This window comes from Arachis ipaensis, chromosome B1, assembly GCF_059453495.1.
Source record: "Arachis ipaensis isolate K30076 ecotype BB chromosome B1, ASM5945349v1, whole genome shotgun sequence".
In the NCBI taxonomy this organism is placed as follows: Eukaryota; Viridiplantae; Streptophyta; class Magnoliopsida; order Fabales; family Fabaceae; genus Arachis; species Arachis ipaensis.
This window is the reverse complement of record NC_142436.1, coordinates 93,350,022-93,367,075: the sequence shown is the minus strand read 5'-3', so window position 1 is coordinate 93,367,075 and position 17,054 is coordinate 93,350,022. Positions and strand designations below refer to the sequence as shown.

General features: G+C 39.7%; 2 non-coding genes across 2 annotated transcripts; both read left to right on the top strand.

Annotated features, from left to right (window-relative positions):
• Window positions 1-595: 595 nt before the first annotated feature.
• LOC148577500 (small nucleolar RNA R71) lies at window positions 596-699 on the top strand. Its single transcript, XR_015904288.1, has one exon. It is a non-coding gene; the product is annotated as a small nucleolar RNA R71 (small nucleolar RNA).
• A 9,596-nt stretch (window positions 700-10,295) lies between these two features.
• LOC148577499 (small nucleolar RNA R71) lies at window positions 10,296-10,399 on the top strand. Its single transcript, XR_015904481.1, has one exon. It is a non-coding gene; the product is annotated as a small nucleolar RNA R71 (small nucleolar RNA).
• The last annotated feature ends 6,655 nt before the right edge of the window (window positions 10,400-17,054 follow it).

Genomic DNA, 17,054 nt, shown 5'->3' with positions numbered 1-17,054 from the left:
TAATTGATCTTGAAATTGTTGGTTCGGGTTAGGTTGGGTAGGTTGATTATTTTGGCCATGATATGGTGGTTGAGAGTAAGTGTTTTGTGTGGCTTGGTATGATCTTTGGTTGGAGTTTTGGTATGTGGACTTGTTATGTTGGTTTTGCTGGTTTCCCCACCCAAAGTTTGGGTGGTTTTTCCAGCCTGGGTTGTAAGTGTTGGAATGTGGATCATATGGTTGCCTTTGTTGATTTCCTACATAATTGGCCTCTTCCCAATCACCTCCTTCAGTGCTTTCTTCCTCTTGCTCTTGTGTGTGTATTGCAGCCACTTGTTTTGTTTCTAATTTCCTGGTGAGCTCTGCTAGTTGCTTGGCAAACACCTTGTTTTGGGCTAGAATTGTATCAACATGGTTCAGCTCCATGACTCCCTTAGTGTTGTGTCTCTCTGATGCATAGTAGTACTCGTTCTCAGCCACTGTCTCAATCACTTCAATGGCTTCTTCCACAGTCTTTTTCCTGTTCAATGAACCTCCTGATGAATGGTCTACAGCCTTCCTTGATTCATAAGACAGTCCATCATAGAAAATATGCAATTGCACCCAGTCATGGAACATGTCTGGTGGCCATTTCCTTGTCAAATCCTTGAATCTCTCCCATGCCTCGTAGCGAGTTTCACCATCTTGTTGTCTAAACGTCTGAACCTCAGATCGAAGCCTATTGACCTTTTGTGGGGGGTAGAAACGTGCCAGAAACTTGCTTTCCACCTCATCCCAGGTTGTTAGGCTCCCCCTTGGGAATGATTCCAGCCACTTAGCTGCCTTGTCCCTAAGTGAAAATGGGAACAAAAGCAGTTTATATGCATCTTCCTGGACTCCATTGGACTTCACAGTGTCACAAATTCTCAGGAATTTTGTGAGATGTTGGTTTGGGTCTTCATTAGCACTTCCACCAAATGAACAATGATTCTCCACAAGTGATATTAGCTGTGGTTTGAGCTCAAAATTGTTGGCCTGAATGGGTGGTTTCTGGATGCTGCTACCACAATTCCCAGAGGTTGGGTTTATGTATGAACTAAGAACCCTCCTCTCAGGAATGGCATTGTTTCCATCAGCTCTCTCATGGTTGTGAACTTCTCTATCCATGTTGAGATCTAAAGCTTCCTCAAAATTGTCCTCAGATTCTCCTTCAGATTCCTCTTCTCCCAGTACTCTCTTCCCTCTTGCTTCCCTTCTCAGTCTATGAAGGGTCCTCTCTGGTTCGGTATATGGAGGAGTTGATGTCTCTCCTCTCCTACCTGTCATACAAGAACACAGCACAGGCAACAAACAAGTGAAATACTCTTGGTTAATGGAAGAGTATGGTTAGAGCAGTTGAGGAATTAATTCAAACAGTTAGTGAGTCAGTGAGTTAGTTGCTTGAATTTAAAGGCATAAAGAAAGAAAGCAGGTAACAGAGTGCAGAAATTAAAATTCAACAAGTAACTTGTACTGAATTAATCAAAACAAAAAAAATGCTCAATCTAGTTAACTTCCAATTTGAGAATTGTCAATTGAAAACCAATCCCCGGCAACGGCGCCATAAACTTGATGCGCATAAACTAGTTATGCTACGATTTAGGAAATTGCACGATCGGCAAAATTCCTTCCGGCAAGTGCACCGGTTATCGTCAAGTAAAAACTCACAATAGAGTGAGGTCGAATCCCACAAGGATTGGTTGAGTGAGCAATTCGGATTAGAAGTGTGTTCTAGTTGAGCGGAATCAAGATTTAGATGAGAATTTCGGAATGTAAAATTGGCGGGAAAAGTAAATGACAAGAAATTTAAATGGCGGAATCTTAAATTGCATGAATTAAAGAGCAGAAGCTAAATTGCTGAAATTAAAAGGGAATGGGGGTGATTGCATGAATTGAGTTGCAGAATGTAAAGAGAAAGTGGAAATCAGAAATGGGGAATTCATTGGGTTATAGGAGATATTGAGATCTCCGAATCAAAACATGTTTATCTCTTCCTCAACCAATGCGTTCATTGAATTTTGCTTGGCAATCTTATATGATTGGATCCCAATCCCTTGGCTCACCAATTCTCTCTAAAAACAAACAAATTCCCAATCCCTTGGTTTAAATGTTCATAAGAAGAGATGATGCTCGATCACTGATTTTACCACACAGTTTCATGAACCACAATTTGGTAGGATTACATGTCACAATATCCATCCAAACCCCAATCCAATTCACTGTGAGAAAGCTTCTCTAGCATGAATCCTCCATTCCTTTCCCAAGGTTCCGAAGGATTCCAATTATGGGTAGTTTCTTTCCCAAGACAACTACCCAATGGAATTAGATCGAGAAGCTTTCTAACAAAATTCAAGAGAAAAGATTGAAGAAGAAGATAAACTATTATTGATTCATTGAATTACAATAGAGCTCCCTAACCCAATGAAAGGGGGTTTAGTGAGTCATAGCTCTGAATTCAGTTACAAAGATATGAAAACTAGCCAAATGAAAGATAAAAGTCCTTCCTAACTTAAATTCTATCCTATTTATACACTTTCTATATTGAGCTTCTGTTGTGTTTCTTGGGCTTTGAGGCCTCTCCTTGCTTTCCTTTTGCCTTGGGTTTATGATCCATAATCTTGATGAGGCTGTTGATCCAAAATCTGTAACATTCATTGAGCCAACTTAGTGATAATCAAATAATGACACATGACTCAATAAATTGAAATTTCAGACTCATCAACCCTTCAGGCCCAATCCCATAAACCATGATATTCAATTGGGTTTCATACAAGAGTAAGTTTAAGTTAATGTTTGTGCTCAAATACTAACTTAAACCGCAATATTGTTGGCCCAGAAACCTTTTCCAAGAGTGGCGTTTAAGTTGCAGTTTAAGCTTAAACTGTAGCTTAAACGCCAGACACTTCCAGTGATGCCTTTTGTGGAAGCACGTTTAAGCTTCAGTTTAAGGTTAAACTGAAGCTTAAACGTGGAAATGGAAGAAGGCAGCCCTGGAGGGTAACTTAGTCGAACACGTTTAAGCTTCAGTTTAAGGTTAAACTGAAGCTTAAACGTGGAGATAGAAAAGGCAGCCCTGGAGGTCGAACACGTTTAAGCTCCAGTTTAAGGTTAAACTGGAGCTTAAACGTGGAAATGGAAGAAGGCACCCTGGAGGTCGAACACGTTTAAGCTCCAGTTTAAGGTTAAACTGGAGCTTAAACGTGGAAGCTGAGAAAGGTAGCCCTGGAGGTGTCGAACATGTTTAAGCTCCAGTTTAAGGTTAAACTAGAGCTTAAACGTGGAAATGGAGAAAGCAACCCTGGAGGAGAAAACTTGGTCGAACACGTTTAAGCTCCAGTTTAAGGTCAAACTGGAGCTTAAACGTGGAAATGGCTCCCTGGTGCACTTCCCATTTCTGGCGTTTAACCTCCAGTTTAAGGTTAAACTGGAGGTTAAACGTGGAAATGCTTCCTGATTGGCATTCTTATTCTGGCGTTTAACCTCCAGTTTAAGGTTAAACTGGAGGTTAAACGTGGAATGCTTCTTTGGTGAGACTTTCATTCTGGCGTTTAACCTCCAATTTAAGGTTAAACTGGAGGTTAAACTTCAGTTTCAGCATTTCTTAGCCTTCATGATTCTGGCGTTTAAGCTCCAGTTTAGGCTTAAACTGGAACTTAAACTCCACATGTGATATTCAAGCTTCCTTTATTGACTTTGTTGCTTCCTTGCCTAGCCTCTTCTTCCCTGAAATCATCCAAACAATTGCATCAAAGTCTTGCAAAATTTCATGAGAAATCTTCCATTCATAGCATTCAAGTAATATAACTAAAACTCATGGAATTTGCATCAAAATCATATTGTTTGGATGGTTCATTGCTTTGTTATTCTTTTAACCATTCTTGGTTACTTTAAGCTCAAGAAAATGCATAAAACCACTAAAACTAACAGAAAAATACTAGTGAAACTAGCCTAAGATGCCTTGGCATCACAACACCAAACTTAATACTTGCTTGTCCCTAAGCAAGTCCTGAGTTATTTAAGAAGAAAGTATGAAACAGAAAGCAATTACATTGGCTATATTAGCAAGCATTTGAAGTTCCTCAGAAGGGTTTTATGCAGAAAGTTGCAGCATCACTTTTTTCATTCTTATCAGGTAAGATTATCACTTTTTCATTGCATCCATCAAACACTGCTATGGCCTCTTGTTATTCTTATGTCCTTAGCACTTTTCTCTTCTTTGTTTTTCTTTTCTTTTTCTTAGAGCTCCTTTGCTCCTTGTTTGCTTAGTGTCATGTGTTGCACAAGCCTTTGGCATTTTCTTTTTCTTATCAGTGCACTACACATATCCACTTCAGGCATTTTAGTTCACATTTCTTCTTGAGACATTGGTGCCCAGCACCTCTTTGTGTGACTAAATGTTTTGTATTTAGGTTGCTCTTGATAATGGACTTTTGGTTGATAATCCCGGGTTAGTTAACCCAAGTTACCAAGTGTTGAAACACTCCTCAGAACCTATTCATCCAAGCATATCCTTAATACATAAACACCACAGGCATTTGTCTCAGAAGTTCAAACCATTGGTGCCTAGCTTATTTTCTCAATTTTCTTGCTTTTTGGTTACCCTTTTCAGTGGCTTTTTCTTCTTCTTTTTCTTTCTTTTTCATGGCCAAAGACATTTTTTCATCAAGATCCATAGACAGTTTTCAATTTCTACACAAAAAATGATAATTCTACACTCTAATTCCAGTGATCTGACTAAACAATCAAGCATGCATACCACCACTTAATTCTACTTGATTTGTCACTAATTGAGCCAAGTTACTTTTGTTCAAACTTTTCTTTTATTTTTGGAAACAGAACAAGCATGACAAGCACTTGTTTAAGAAAGTGAAGTTGTATCCAAACATCTAGGCATTCACTTTATTCAAAGCAATAAACAGACAAATATACTAAAAACTTCACATTCCAGAACGATTCAACATTTACAGTTTAAACCAGAACAAGCATGCTTTTGTTTGCCCTTTTTAAAGAATTATCAAGGAACAACACCACCTTGTGAAATTCCTTGTTTTCTCTTTGTTGCCAGGAAACACTTTGATTTCTCCTTCTTCTCCTAATTGTTGCTTCATGTTTTAAGATCCTTGTTTCCTTTCCTGCAAAGAGTGATGAAGTTGCTTGCTTCTCAAGCACTTGATTGGTTAGCTCAACTATGTGTCGGTAAGTATCTGAGTCTTAAGTTGGTGTGTGAACACCAAACTTAGTCTCCCACTTACTTCTCTGTTCTTTGAATCCTTGAGTTCTCTTTGGAATGAAGTTGCTGCTAAGGGTTTTAAGCATTTCTGTGACTGCTTAGAATGGTTGTTCCTTTCATATAATTCAAAGGTTGTTGTGTTCAGTTGATCTTTATGGTGGAACACCAAACTTAGAGTCACACATTCCCCTTTGAATTATTGATCCACGAATTCATTGTTTGGTGTGAAACACCAAACTTAATTCTTTGCAATGCACAGAAACTACTTCACCCTTTTTTTTTTTTATTGAAACAAATAAAAGAAACAGCAAAAGGGCATTACCTCAGGTTGGGTTGCCTCCCAACAAGCGCTTCTTTAACGTCATTAGCTTGACGGTCAGCTTCCTCAGTTGAGGTGATATTTAACCTTGTCCTTCTCCTCCACTTCTCCCAAGTAATGTTTGAGTCTTTGACCGTTCACAATGAAGGTTCGTTGTGACTTTTCTTCCATAATTTCTACTTGTCCATATTTGGAGACCTTGGTGACAAGGAATGGTCCAGACCACCTTGATTTTAGCTTCCCTGGAAATAGCTTCAGCCTAGAATTGTAGAGCAATACTTTTTGTCCTTCTTCAAATTTCCTTGGGCTATGTTGCTGTCATGCTTCTTCTTTGCTCTTTCTTTGTAAATTTTGGTATTCTCATAAGCTTCAGCTCTGAACTCTTCCAACTCTTGAATTTGCAACATCCTTCTTTCTCCAGCAGCTTTGCTGTCCAAGTTCAAAAGTTTCAAGGCCCAGTATGCCTTGTGCTCCAACTCCAGTGGCAAATGGCAAGCTTTTCCGTATACTAGTTGGTAAGGAGACATTCCAATTGGTGTTTTGAAAGCTGTCCTATATGCCCAAAGAGCATCATCTAGCTTAATCGACCAGTCCTTCCTTGAAGTTCCTACAGTCTTTTCCAGGATCCTTTTGAGTTCTCTGTTAGATATTTCGGCTTGCCCACTTGTTTGTGGATGGTATGGTGTGGCTACCTTGTGTTTGACTCCATATTTTAGAAGCAATGCCTCTAATGGTTTGTTGCAGAAGTGGCTTCCTCCATCACTGATGATTGCTCTTGGAACCCCAAAACGGCAAAAAATGTGTTTTCTGAGGAAGTTCATGACTACCTTATTATCATTGGTTGGAGTTGCTATTGCTTCAACCCATTTGGAGACATAGTCTACTGCCACAAGAATGTAATTATTTGAGTATGAGGAGGGAAAGGGTCCCATGAAATCTATCCCCCATACATCAAACAATTCAAGTTCCAGAATGAATTGTTGTGGCATTTCATTTCTTCTTGGCAGGTTCCCCGCTTTCTGGCATTCATGGCAGTGCTTCACTAGTTCCTTTGCATCTTTGAAGATAGTGGGCCAATAAAAACCACACTGCAACACCTTAGCTGCTGTTCTTTCTCCTGCAAAATGTCCTCCATAAGTGGAGCCATGGCAGTCCCATAAGACTTCCCTTCCTTCTTCCTCTGATATGCATCTTCTGAGTATGCCATCGGAACATTTTTTGAACAAGTATGGTTCGTCCCAGATGAAGTATTTGGCATCATTTACCAATTTCTTCCTTTGATGCTTGTTAAATTCCAACGGCCAACTCCCAGTGGCCTTGAAGTTTGCTATGTCTGCAAACCAGGGTGCTTTGTGAATTACCATGAGTTGTTCATCAGGAAAGCACTCATTTATATGTGTGCTTTGTGCGCTTCCTTCTTCACATGGTATCCTTGATAAATGGTTTGCCACCTTGTTCTCTACACCCTTCTTGTCTTTGATTTCAATGTCAAATTCCTGCAACAAAAGAACCCATCTAATAAGTCTTGGTTTGGATTCTTGTTTTGCAAGTAAGTATTTTAAAGCTGAATGATCAGTGAAGACAATGACTTTAGATCCAATGAGATAGGATCTAAATTTGTCAAATGCAAAGACTATTGCCAAGAGTTCTTTTTCAGTGGTTGTGTAATTCCTTTGGTTAGCATTCAAGACTTTACTGGCATAATAAATCACATGTACCAAATTGTCTTTCCTTTGTCCTAACACTGCCCCAATAGCAAGGTCTGATGCATCACACATCAGTTCAAAAGGTAAGTTCCAATCAGGTGGGGCAATGATAGGTGCAGAGGAAAGTTTTTGCTTCAAAAGTTCATAGGCTAGCATGCAATTTTTATCAAATACAAAGGGTGTATCAGAGACAAGCAAGTTACTCAAAGGTTTGGCTATTTTAGAAAAGTCTCTAATAAACCTTCTGTAAAATCCAGCGTGTCCCAAAAAACTCCTAACTGCCTTGACATTACTTGGTGGAGGTAGTTTTTCAATGATTTCCACCTTAGCTCTGTCCACCTCCATGCCTCTATTAGAGATTTTGTGGCAAAGGACTATTCCTTCTGTGACCATGAAATGACATTTTTCCCAGTTTAATACTAGGTTAGTCTCTTGGCACCTCTTAAGCACCAAGGCAAGGTGGTGTAGGCAGCTGGGAAAAGAATCTCCAAACACAGAAAAATCGTCCATGAAGACCTCAATAAATTTTTCAATCATGTCCGAAAAGATGGACAGCATGCATCTTTGGAAAGTGGCAGGTGCATTGCACAATCCAAAGGGCATGCGTCTATAAGCAAAAACTCCATATGGACAAACAAATGATGTTTTCTCTTGATCTCTAGGATCAACTACTATTTGGTTGTAGCCTGAATATCCATCCAAAAAGCAATAGTAAGCATGTCCGGCAAGCCTTTCAAGCATCTGATCCATGAATGGGAGTGGGAAATGATCCTTTCTGGTGGCTTCATTGAGCTTCCTGTAGTCTATGCACATCCTCCACCCAGTGACGGTTCTTGTGGGTATGAGTTCGTTCTTCTCATTTGGCACCACAGTTATGCCACCTTTCTTGGGAACTACATGGATGGGACTAACCCATGGGCTATCAGAAATGGGGTAGATTACCCCTGCCTGCCATAACTTCATGACTTCCTTTTGTACCACTTCTTTCATGACGGGATTCAATCTTCTCTGAGCTTGAATGGAGGGTCTAGCATCCTCTTCTAACAAGATTTTATGCATGCATATGGATGAACTTATCCCCTTCAAATCAGCTAGGGTCCATCCAATGGCATCTTGATGAGTTTGTAGCACCTTGATCAATTCTTCTTCCTGTTCTTGGCTCAGTGCAGAGCTAATGATAACAGGGTGACTCTCATCACTACCCAAGTATGCATACTTGAGATTAGGGGGCAATGCTTTGAGCTCAGGTTTTGGTGCTTCCTTCTCTTCTTTCACTCTCTCTCGCATGCTTGGCATGGTTGTTTCAGCAGCCTTGATGTCACTAACTTCAATATCCTTGGTGAACTCCTCCTCTGCCACTTCCTTTATTGTTTCCTCAAAAGTTTCTTGTACTGCAATGTCCACTACATCAACCCTCATGCATTCCCTTAGTGATTCTGATGGATAGCTCATTGCCTTGAATACGTTAAACACCAATTTCTCATTATGTAGTCTAAGAGTGAGTTCACCCTTTTGTACATCTATGATGGCTCCAGCAGTAGCTAGGAAGGGTCTTCCCAGAATTATTGAAGCTTTGGCTTCTTCCTCCATATCTAACACCACAAAATCAGCAGGAAATATAAAATCTCCCACTTTCACCAACAAATCCTCAACTATCCCATGAGGGAATTTAAAAGTTCGATCTGCCAATTGGAGGGCCATTCTTGTTGGTTTAGCTTCCTCAATCTTCATTCTTCTCATCATTGTTAGAGACATCAAATTGATACTGGCCCCTAAGTCACACAAGGCCTTCTCCACCATGACTTCTCCTATGATGCAGGGGATTTGGAAACTGCCTGGATCCTTCAATTTCTGAGGCAGTTTGTGCTGGATGATGGCACTGCATTCTTCAGTTAAAAACACAGTTTCCTCATTTCTCCAGCTTCTTTTCTTGGTCATTAATTCCTTTAAGAATTTTGCATAGAGTGGCATTTGCTCTATTGCCTCAGCAAACGGAATGTTGATTTGAAGCTTCTTGAAAATCTCCAAGAACCTGGAGAATTGGCCATCCTTTTCACTTTTCATCAAACGTTGAGGATATGGTGCTTTAGGTGTATACGGCTTCAGGTCCTCTTTTTCTTTTTCTTTTGTTGCAGACGATGTAAAAGATTGTCCTTGTTCCTTATCTCTCACATTTTCCTTTGCTTCATCCTCTGTGGTTTCTTTTGAGATCTCCTTTAGATTCTTTCCGCTTCTGAGGGTTATGGCCTTACATTCTTCCCTTGCAATAGCCTTGGCAGCATGAGAATCGCTTGTCCCAGAGGTTTGCTTAGACAAATAAGCGATTTGATTTTCTAGCTTCTGGATGGCAGCTCCTTGGTTTTGCAGGTTAGAATTCACTTCTTCCTTAAAAGCTTTCAATTCGGTTATGTCTTGACTCATGGTTGCAAGCATTCCTTCTATCCTGTTTAATTGATCTTGAAATTGTTGGTTCGGATTAGGTTGAGCAGATTGATTATTTTGGCTATGATATGGTGGTTGAGAGTAAGTGTTTTGTGTGGCTTGGTATGATCTTTGGTTGGAGTTTTGGTATGTGGACTTGTTATGTTGGTTTTGCTGGTTTCCCCACCCAAAGTTTGGGTGGTTTTTCCAGCCTGGGTTGTAAGTGTTGGAATGTGGATCATATGGTTGCCTTTGTTGATTTCCTACATAATTGGCCTCTTCCCAATCACCTCCTTCAGTGCTTTCTTCCTCTTGATCTTGTGTGTGAATTGCAGCCACTTGTTTTGTTTCTAATTTCCTGGTGAGCTCTGCTAGTTGCTTGGCAAACACCTTATTTTGGGCTAGAATTGTATCAACATGGTTCAGCTCCATGACTCCCTTAGTGTTGTGTCTCTCTGATGCATAGTAGTACTCATTCTCAGCCACTGTTTCAATCACTTCAATGGCTTCTTCCACAGTCTTTTTCCTGTTCAATGAACCTCCTGATGAATGGTCCACAGCCTTCCTTGATTCATAAGACAGTCCATCATAGAAAATATGCAATTGCACCCAGTCATGGAACATGTCTGGTGGGCATTTCCTTGTCAAATCCTTGAACCTCTCCCATGCCTCGTAGAGAGTTTCACCATCTTGTTGTCTAAACGTCTGAACCTCAGATCGAAGCCTATTGACCTTTTGTGGGGGGTAAAAACGTGCCAGAAACTTGCTTTCCACCTCATCCCAGGTTGTTAGGCTCCCCCTTGGGAATGATTCCAGCCACTTAGCTGCCTTGTCCCTAAGTGAAAATGGGAACAAAAGCAGTTTATATGCATCTTCCTGGACTCCATTGGACTTCACAGTGTCACAAATTCTCAGGAATTTTGTGAGATGTTGGTTTGGGTCTTCATTAGCACTTCCACCAAATGAACAATGATTCTCCACAAGTGATATTAGCTGTGGTTTGAGCTCAAAATTGTTGGCCTGAATGGGTGGTTTCTGGATGCTGCTACCACAATTCCCAGAGGTTGGGTTTATGTATGAACTAAGAACCCTCCTCTCAGGAATGGCATTGTTTCCATCAGCTCTCTCATGGTTGTGAACTTCTCTATCCATGTTGAGATCTAAAGCTTCCTCAAAATTGTCCTCAGATTCTCCTTCAGATTCCTCTTCTCCCAGTACTCTCTTCCCTCTTGCTTCCCTTCTCAGTCTATGAAGGGTCCTCTCTGGTTCGGTATATGGAGGAGTTGATGTCTCTCCTCTCCTACCTGTCATACAAGAACACAGCACAGGCAACAAACAAGTGAAATACTCTTGGTTAATGGAAGAGTATGGTTAGAGCAGTTGAGGAATTAATTCAAACAGTTAGTGAGTCAGTGAGTTAGTTGCTTGAATTTAAAGGCATAAAGAAAGAAAGCATGTAACAGAGTGCAGAAATTAAAATTCAACAAGTAACTTGTACTGAATTAATCAAAACAAAAAAAAATGCTCAATCTAGTTAACTTCCAATTTGAGAATTGTCAATCGAAAACCAATCCCCGGCAATGGCGCCATAAACTTGATGCGCATAAACTTGTTATGCTACGATTTAGGAAATTGCACGATCGGCAAAATTCCTTCCGGCAAGTGCACCGGTTATCGTCAAGTAAAAACTCACAATAGAGTGAGGTCGAATCCCACAAGGATTGGTTGAGTGAGCAATTCGGATTAGAAGTGTGTTCTAGTTGAGCGGAATCAAGATTTAGATGAGAATTTCGGAATGTAAAATTGGCGGGAAACGTAAATGACAAGAAATTTAAATGGCGGAATCTTAAATTGCATGAATTAAAGAGCAGAAGCTAAATTGCTGAAATTAAAAGGGAATGGGGGTGATTGCATGAATTGAGTTGCAGAATGTAAAGAGAAAGTGGAAATCAGAAATGGGGAATTCATTGGGTTATAGGAGATATTGAGATCTCCGAATCAAAACATGTTTATCTCTTCCTCAACCAATGCGTTCATTGAATTTTTCTTGGCAATCTTATATGATTGAATCCCAATCCCTTGGCTCACCAATTCTCTCTAAAAACAAACAAATTCCCAATCCCTTGGTTTAAATGTTCATAAGAAGAGATGATGCTCGATCACTGATTTTACCACACAGTTTCATGAACCACAATTTGGTAGGATTACATGTCACAATATCCATCCAAACCCCAATACAATTCACTGTGAGAAAGCTTCTCTAGCATGAATCCTCCATTCCTTTCCCAAGGTTCCGAAGGATTCCAATTATGGGTAGTTTCTTTCCCAAGACAACTACCCAATGGAATTAGATCGAGAAGCTTTCTAACAAAATTCAAGAGAAAAGATTGAAGAAGAAGATAAACTATTATTGATTCATTGAATTAAAATAGAGCTCCCTAACCCAATGAAAGGGGGTTTAGTGAGTCATAGCTCTGAATTCAATTACAAAGATATGAAAACTAGCCAAATGAAAGATAAAAGTCCTTCCTAACTTAAATTCTATCCTATTTATACACTTTCTATATTGAGCTTCTGTTGTGTTTCTTGGGCTTTGAGGCCTCTCCTTGCTTTCCTTTTGCCTTGGGTTTATGATCCATAATCTTGATGAGGCTGTTGATCCAAAATCTGTAACATTCATTGAGCCAACTTAGTGATAATCAAATAATGACACATGACTCAATAAATTGAAATTTCAGACTCATCAATCCTTCAGGCCCAATCCCATAAACCATGATATTCAATTGGGTTTCATACCAGAGTAAGTTTAAGTTAATGTTTGTGCTCAAATACTAACTTAAACCGCAATATTGTTGGCCCAGAAACCTTTTCCAAGAGTGGCGTTTAAGTTGCAGTTTAAGCTTAAACTGTAGCTTAAACGCCAGACACTTCCAGTGATGCCTTTTGTGGAAGCACGTTTAAGCTTCAGTTTAAGGTTAAACTGAAGCTTAAACGTGGAAATGGAAGAAGGCAGCCCTGGAGGGTAACTTAGTCGAACACGTTTAAGCTTCAGTTTAAGGTTAAACTGAAGCTTAAACGTGGAGATAGAAAAGGCAGCCCTGGAGGTCGAACACGTTTAAGCTCCAGTTTAAGGTTAAACTGGAGCTTAAACGTGGAAATGGAAGAAGGCATCCTGGAGGTCGAACACGTTTAAGCTCCAGTTTAAGGTTAAACTGGAGCTTAAACGTGGAAGCTGAGAAAGGTAGCCCTGGAGGTGTCGAACACGTTTAAGCTCCAGTTTAAGGTTAAACTGGAGCTTAAACGTGGAAATGGAGAAAGCAACCCTGGAGGAGAAAACTTGGTCAAACACGTTTAAGCTCCAGTTTAAGGTCAAACTGGAGCTTAAACGTGGAAATGGCTCCCTGGTGCACTTCCCATTTCTGGCGTTTAACCTCCAGTTTAAGGTTAAACTGGAGGTTAAACGTGGAAATGCTTCCTGATTGGCATTCTTATTCTGGCGTTTAACCTCCAGTTTAAGGTTAAACTGGAGGTTAAACGTGGAATGCTTCTTTGGTGAGACTTTCATTCTGGCGTTTAACCTCCAATTTAAGGTTAAACTGGAGGTTAAACTTCAGTTTCAGCATTTCTTAGCCTTCATGATTCTGGCGTTTAAGCTCCAGTTTAGGCTTAAACTGGAACTTAAACTCCACATGTGATATTCAAGCTTCCTTTATTGACTTTGTTGCTTCCTTGCCTAGCCTCTTCTTCCCTGAAATCATCCAAACAATTGCATCAAAGTCTTGCAAAATTTCATGAGAAATCTTCCATTCATAGCATTCAAGTAATATAACTAAAACTCATGGAATTTGCATCAAAATCATATTGTTTGGATGGTTCATTGCTTTGTTATTCTTTTAACCATTCTTGGTTACTTTAAGCTCAAGAAAATGCATAAAACCACTAAAACTAACAGAAAAATACTAGTGAAACTAGCCTAAGATGCCTTGGCATCAACGTGACCACTAACTTTGCCTCTTGGTCCATCGCGAGCGTTATTGGCGTTTACCTTTGCCAATAACGTTGCCTTTAGCCCCTTTTTCTCACGTTAGAGTCCACGTTAGTATAACTAACGTGGCTCTTAACGTGGGCATGCCTTAGCCTCGAGAGCGTTAGTGACACTTACCTTTGTCACTAATGCTCCAAATGCCCCTTCTCACGTTAGTGCCCCACGTTAATTGTCTTAATGTGGCCACTAACGTGGTGGTGGTTGCCATCTCCAACGTTAGTGACAAAGGTGAGTGTCACTAACGTTGGCTCATCAATTCTTTCCTCCACGTTAGCTTCCACGTTATTGCACTTAACATGGTAACTAACGTGGCTCATAGTGGCTTAGTCCAACGTTAGTGACAAAAGTGATTGTCACTAACGTTGGCGATTCCTTGCTCCCTCCATGTTAGAGTTCACGTTAACCAAGTTAACATGGCTCTTAACGTAGCCAATATGGGCTTAGTCCAACGTTAGTGACAAAGGTGAGTGTGACTAACGTTGGCATTATCTTCCTCTTCCACGTTAGAGTTCACGTTAACTGAGTTAACGTGACTCTTAACGTGGCCAATTGCCCTTTTGGAGCGTTAGTGGCATTTACTTTTACCACTAACTCTTGGAGCTTCCTTTTCTTCCACGTTAACTACCACGGTAATGTAGTTAACGTGGTAATTAACGTGGGCTATGATGGCTTCGAAGACGTTATTGGCGATTACTTTTCTCATTAACGTTGCAAGATAGCTCCCATTCCACGTTAGTGGTCACGTTAGTTAGACTAACGTGGCTACTAACGTGGCTTTTCCTTGCTTCCGTTGTCCTGAAATCAAGCAAATAAAGTGCATCAAAGCTCTAATCCATGTTATGAGTCATGCATCATCCAATTTGTCATTAAATTCATGCATAATTCTCATAAAATCATATAAAATTCACAATGTTTGCTTGAATCAAGATGTAAGTGAAATTCTACCCAAAACTTGCTTATTTCCTAAGAAAATGCATGAAACTACCCTAAAACAGTAAAGAAAAGGTCAGTGAAACTGGCCAAAATGCCCTGGCATCAGAGATCAAGGATCAACAATTTCCCAAGTTCCAAGAGCTTTTCAAGAAGCTGGAAATTAATATTCCTCTTGCTGAAGCATTGGAGCAAATGCCCTTGTATGCAAAGTTTTTAAAAGAACTTATCAACCAGAAGAGGAGCTGGAATGAAAAAGAGACAATGATCTTAACACAAGAATGCAGTGCAGTGATCCAAGAAGGCATCCTACCAAAACTCAAAGACCCTGGGAGCTTATTCTTGCCTTGTACCATTGGTAACATAATCATTGACAAGGCACTGTGTGATTTAGGATCCAGTATCAACCTGATGCCTTTGTCTATGATGAGAAGGCTATTTATAGAAGAAGTGAAGCCTACACAGATGTCATTAGAGCTAGTGGATAGATCTCTGGTAATTCCCACGGGGGTGATTGAAAATCTCTTGGTGAGAGTGATGACATGTCATCATGTCATATTTTTCTATGCTTTTTCATACAAGAAATTGATGATTAGTGCTTAAATATTGCATTCTTTTGTGCTTAAATGGTATATTTCTTTGATCTTTTGATTTGATAAACTTTGTAGGAAATAAGAAGAAAAAGAAGCAAAAAAGTACAAAATAAGCTAAAAAAAAAATTGCACACGCTTTGAAGTTGGAGCACGCTTTGGAACCTTAGGCCACGTTACATTGGATTTTTTTCACTTTTTCGGGCTTTTCTTTAAGCCTACTGACAACATGACCATGCCTCCTTCAAAGGGCCATAACTTGAGCTAAAAATGTCCAATTGATGCGCTTCTAGTTGCATTGGAAAGTTGATATTCAGAGCTTTCCAACGATATATAGAAATCTATATTTGACACGAAATTGAAGCACAATTGATAAGCATATTTAAGGCCCAAAAATCAACCAAAAGGAACGCACAACAAAGCACTAGACCAAGGCTCGAAGAGGGGAACCAAGGTAGCACGCAACAAGAAAGCCAATGCATGCACAATGAAGAGTAGCGCTCAAAAATTCAAGCACAGCGCTCACTCTTCTTCACTTTTTTGTGCCTCTAGTCCAAGAAACCAAGGCACACAACAAAGCAAATGAAGGTAGCGCTCTCAATTTGAACACAGCGCTCACTTAGTGAGCGCTAGGAGAGCTATGCTATGGACAAGGAGCTAGGCAAGGAGAATTGACACCAAATTGACTCGCCAACCAAGAGCAAGGGTAGCATTCACAAAATCAAACAGAGCGCTCTCCTGGGAGCTGACCCATGCCTCCACTTCAATTGAACCAAAGCCAAACCGGACCCATGCCTCCAACCCACTTGAACCAAGCCACTCCTGACCCATGCCATCAAGTGCCATCTTGGATCCAATTCTTCATAGACCCAAGTCACCAAATGCATCCGGATCTACTCTCATTCAAATCCAAAGCAATCAAAGCCCATATCATCACTCAAAGGCACAAGAACAAGCTAGATTAGGAATTTCATTTAATTTGATTTCAATTTCAATTTCATTTTCATTTTTTGTAAAGCCTATAAAAAGGCATCTGTTTTATTTCATTAGAAAGGCTGGCTCTGCTAGAGAGCAATAGGAGTAGGGTAGAATAGAAGGTCTCTTTGAAACACTTTTAATTTTCTGCACTTTCTACATTTCAATTACATTGAATTCAGTTTATACAATTTAAATTGCTACAATCCTCAGCTCCAATTTCCTTATCTGCAATTTTACTTTTCTGTTTACATTGCTCCCAATTTACTTTCATGCTACAGTTTCCTTTTCTTCTACGATTTCCTTCTCTTCTGCAATTTTACTTTCTGCCATTTGTCATTTGAAGCTACTGTGATATGAATTTAAATTTTTCTGCACTTAAAATTTTCTTTCACTTGTTCTCAAGATCTCTTCAATTGCTTGATTTACTGCTTTCTTTAAATTTCTAGCACCCAGCCCCCCTTTACATTTTGTTGCAATTTACTTTTCTTGCTCTCTAAGCTTTTGTCCAATCTACATTCTGCTGATTTACACTTGATGCAATTTATATTTCTTGTTCTTTAAGGTTCTATCAATTTACTTCCAGCAAGAGAAATCTGCTGCAATTTTACTTTCCTTGTCATTTAAGCTTCATCTAATTTACATTCTGCTCTTTACTTTCACTGCAATTTACTTTTTGCATTTTTAAATTCCTAAAAATTTCCTTTCTGTTGGTTACATTTCACATAATTCACTAATGTTAGCTTGACTAAAGTAATCACTCACTAAAATTGCTTGATCCATTAATCCCTGTGGGATCCACCTCACTTTAAGTGAGTTTTACTACTTGATGCGACCCGAT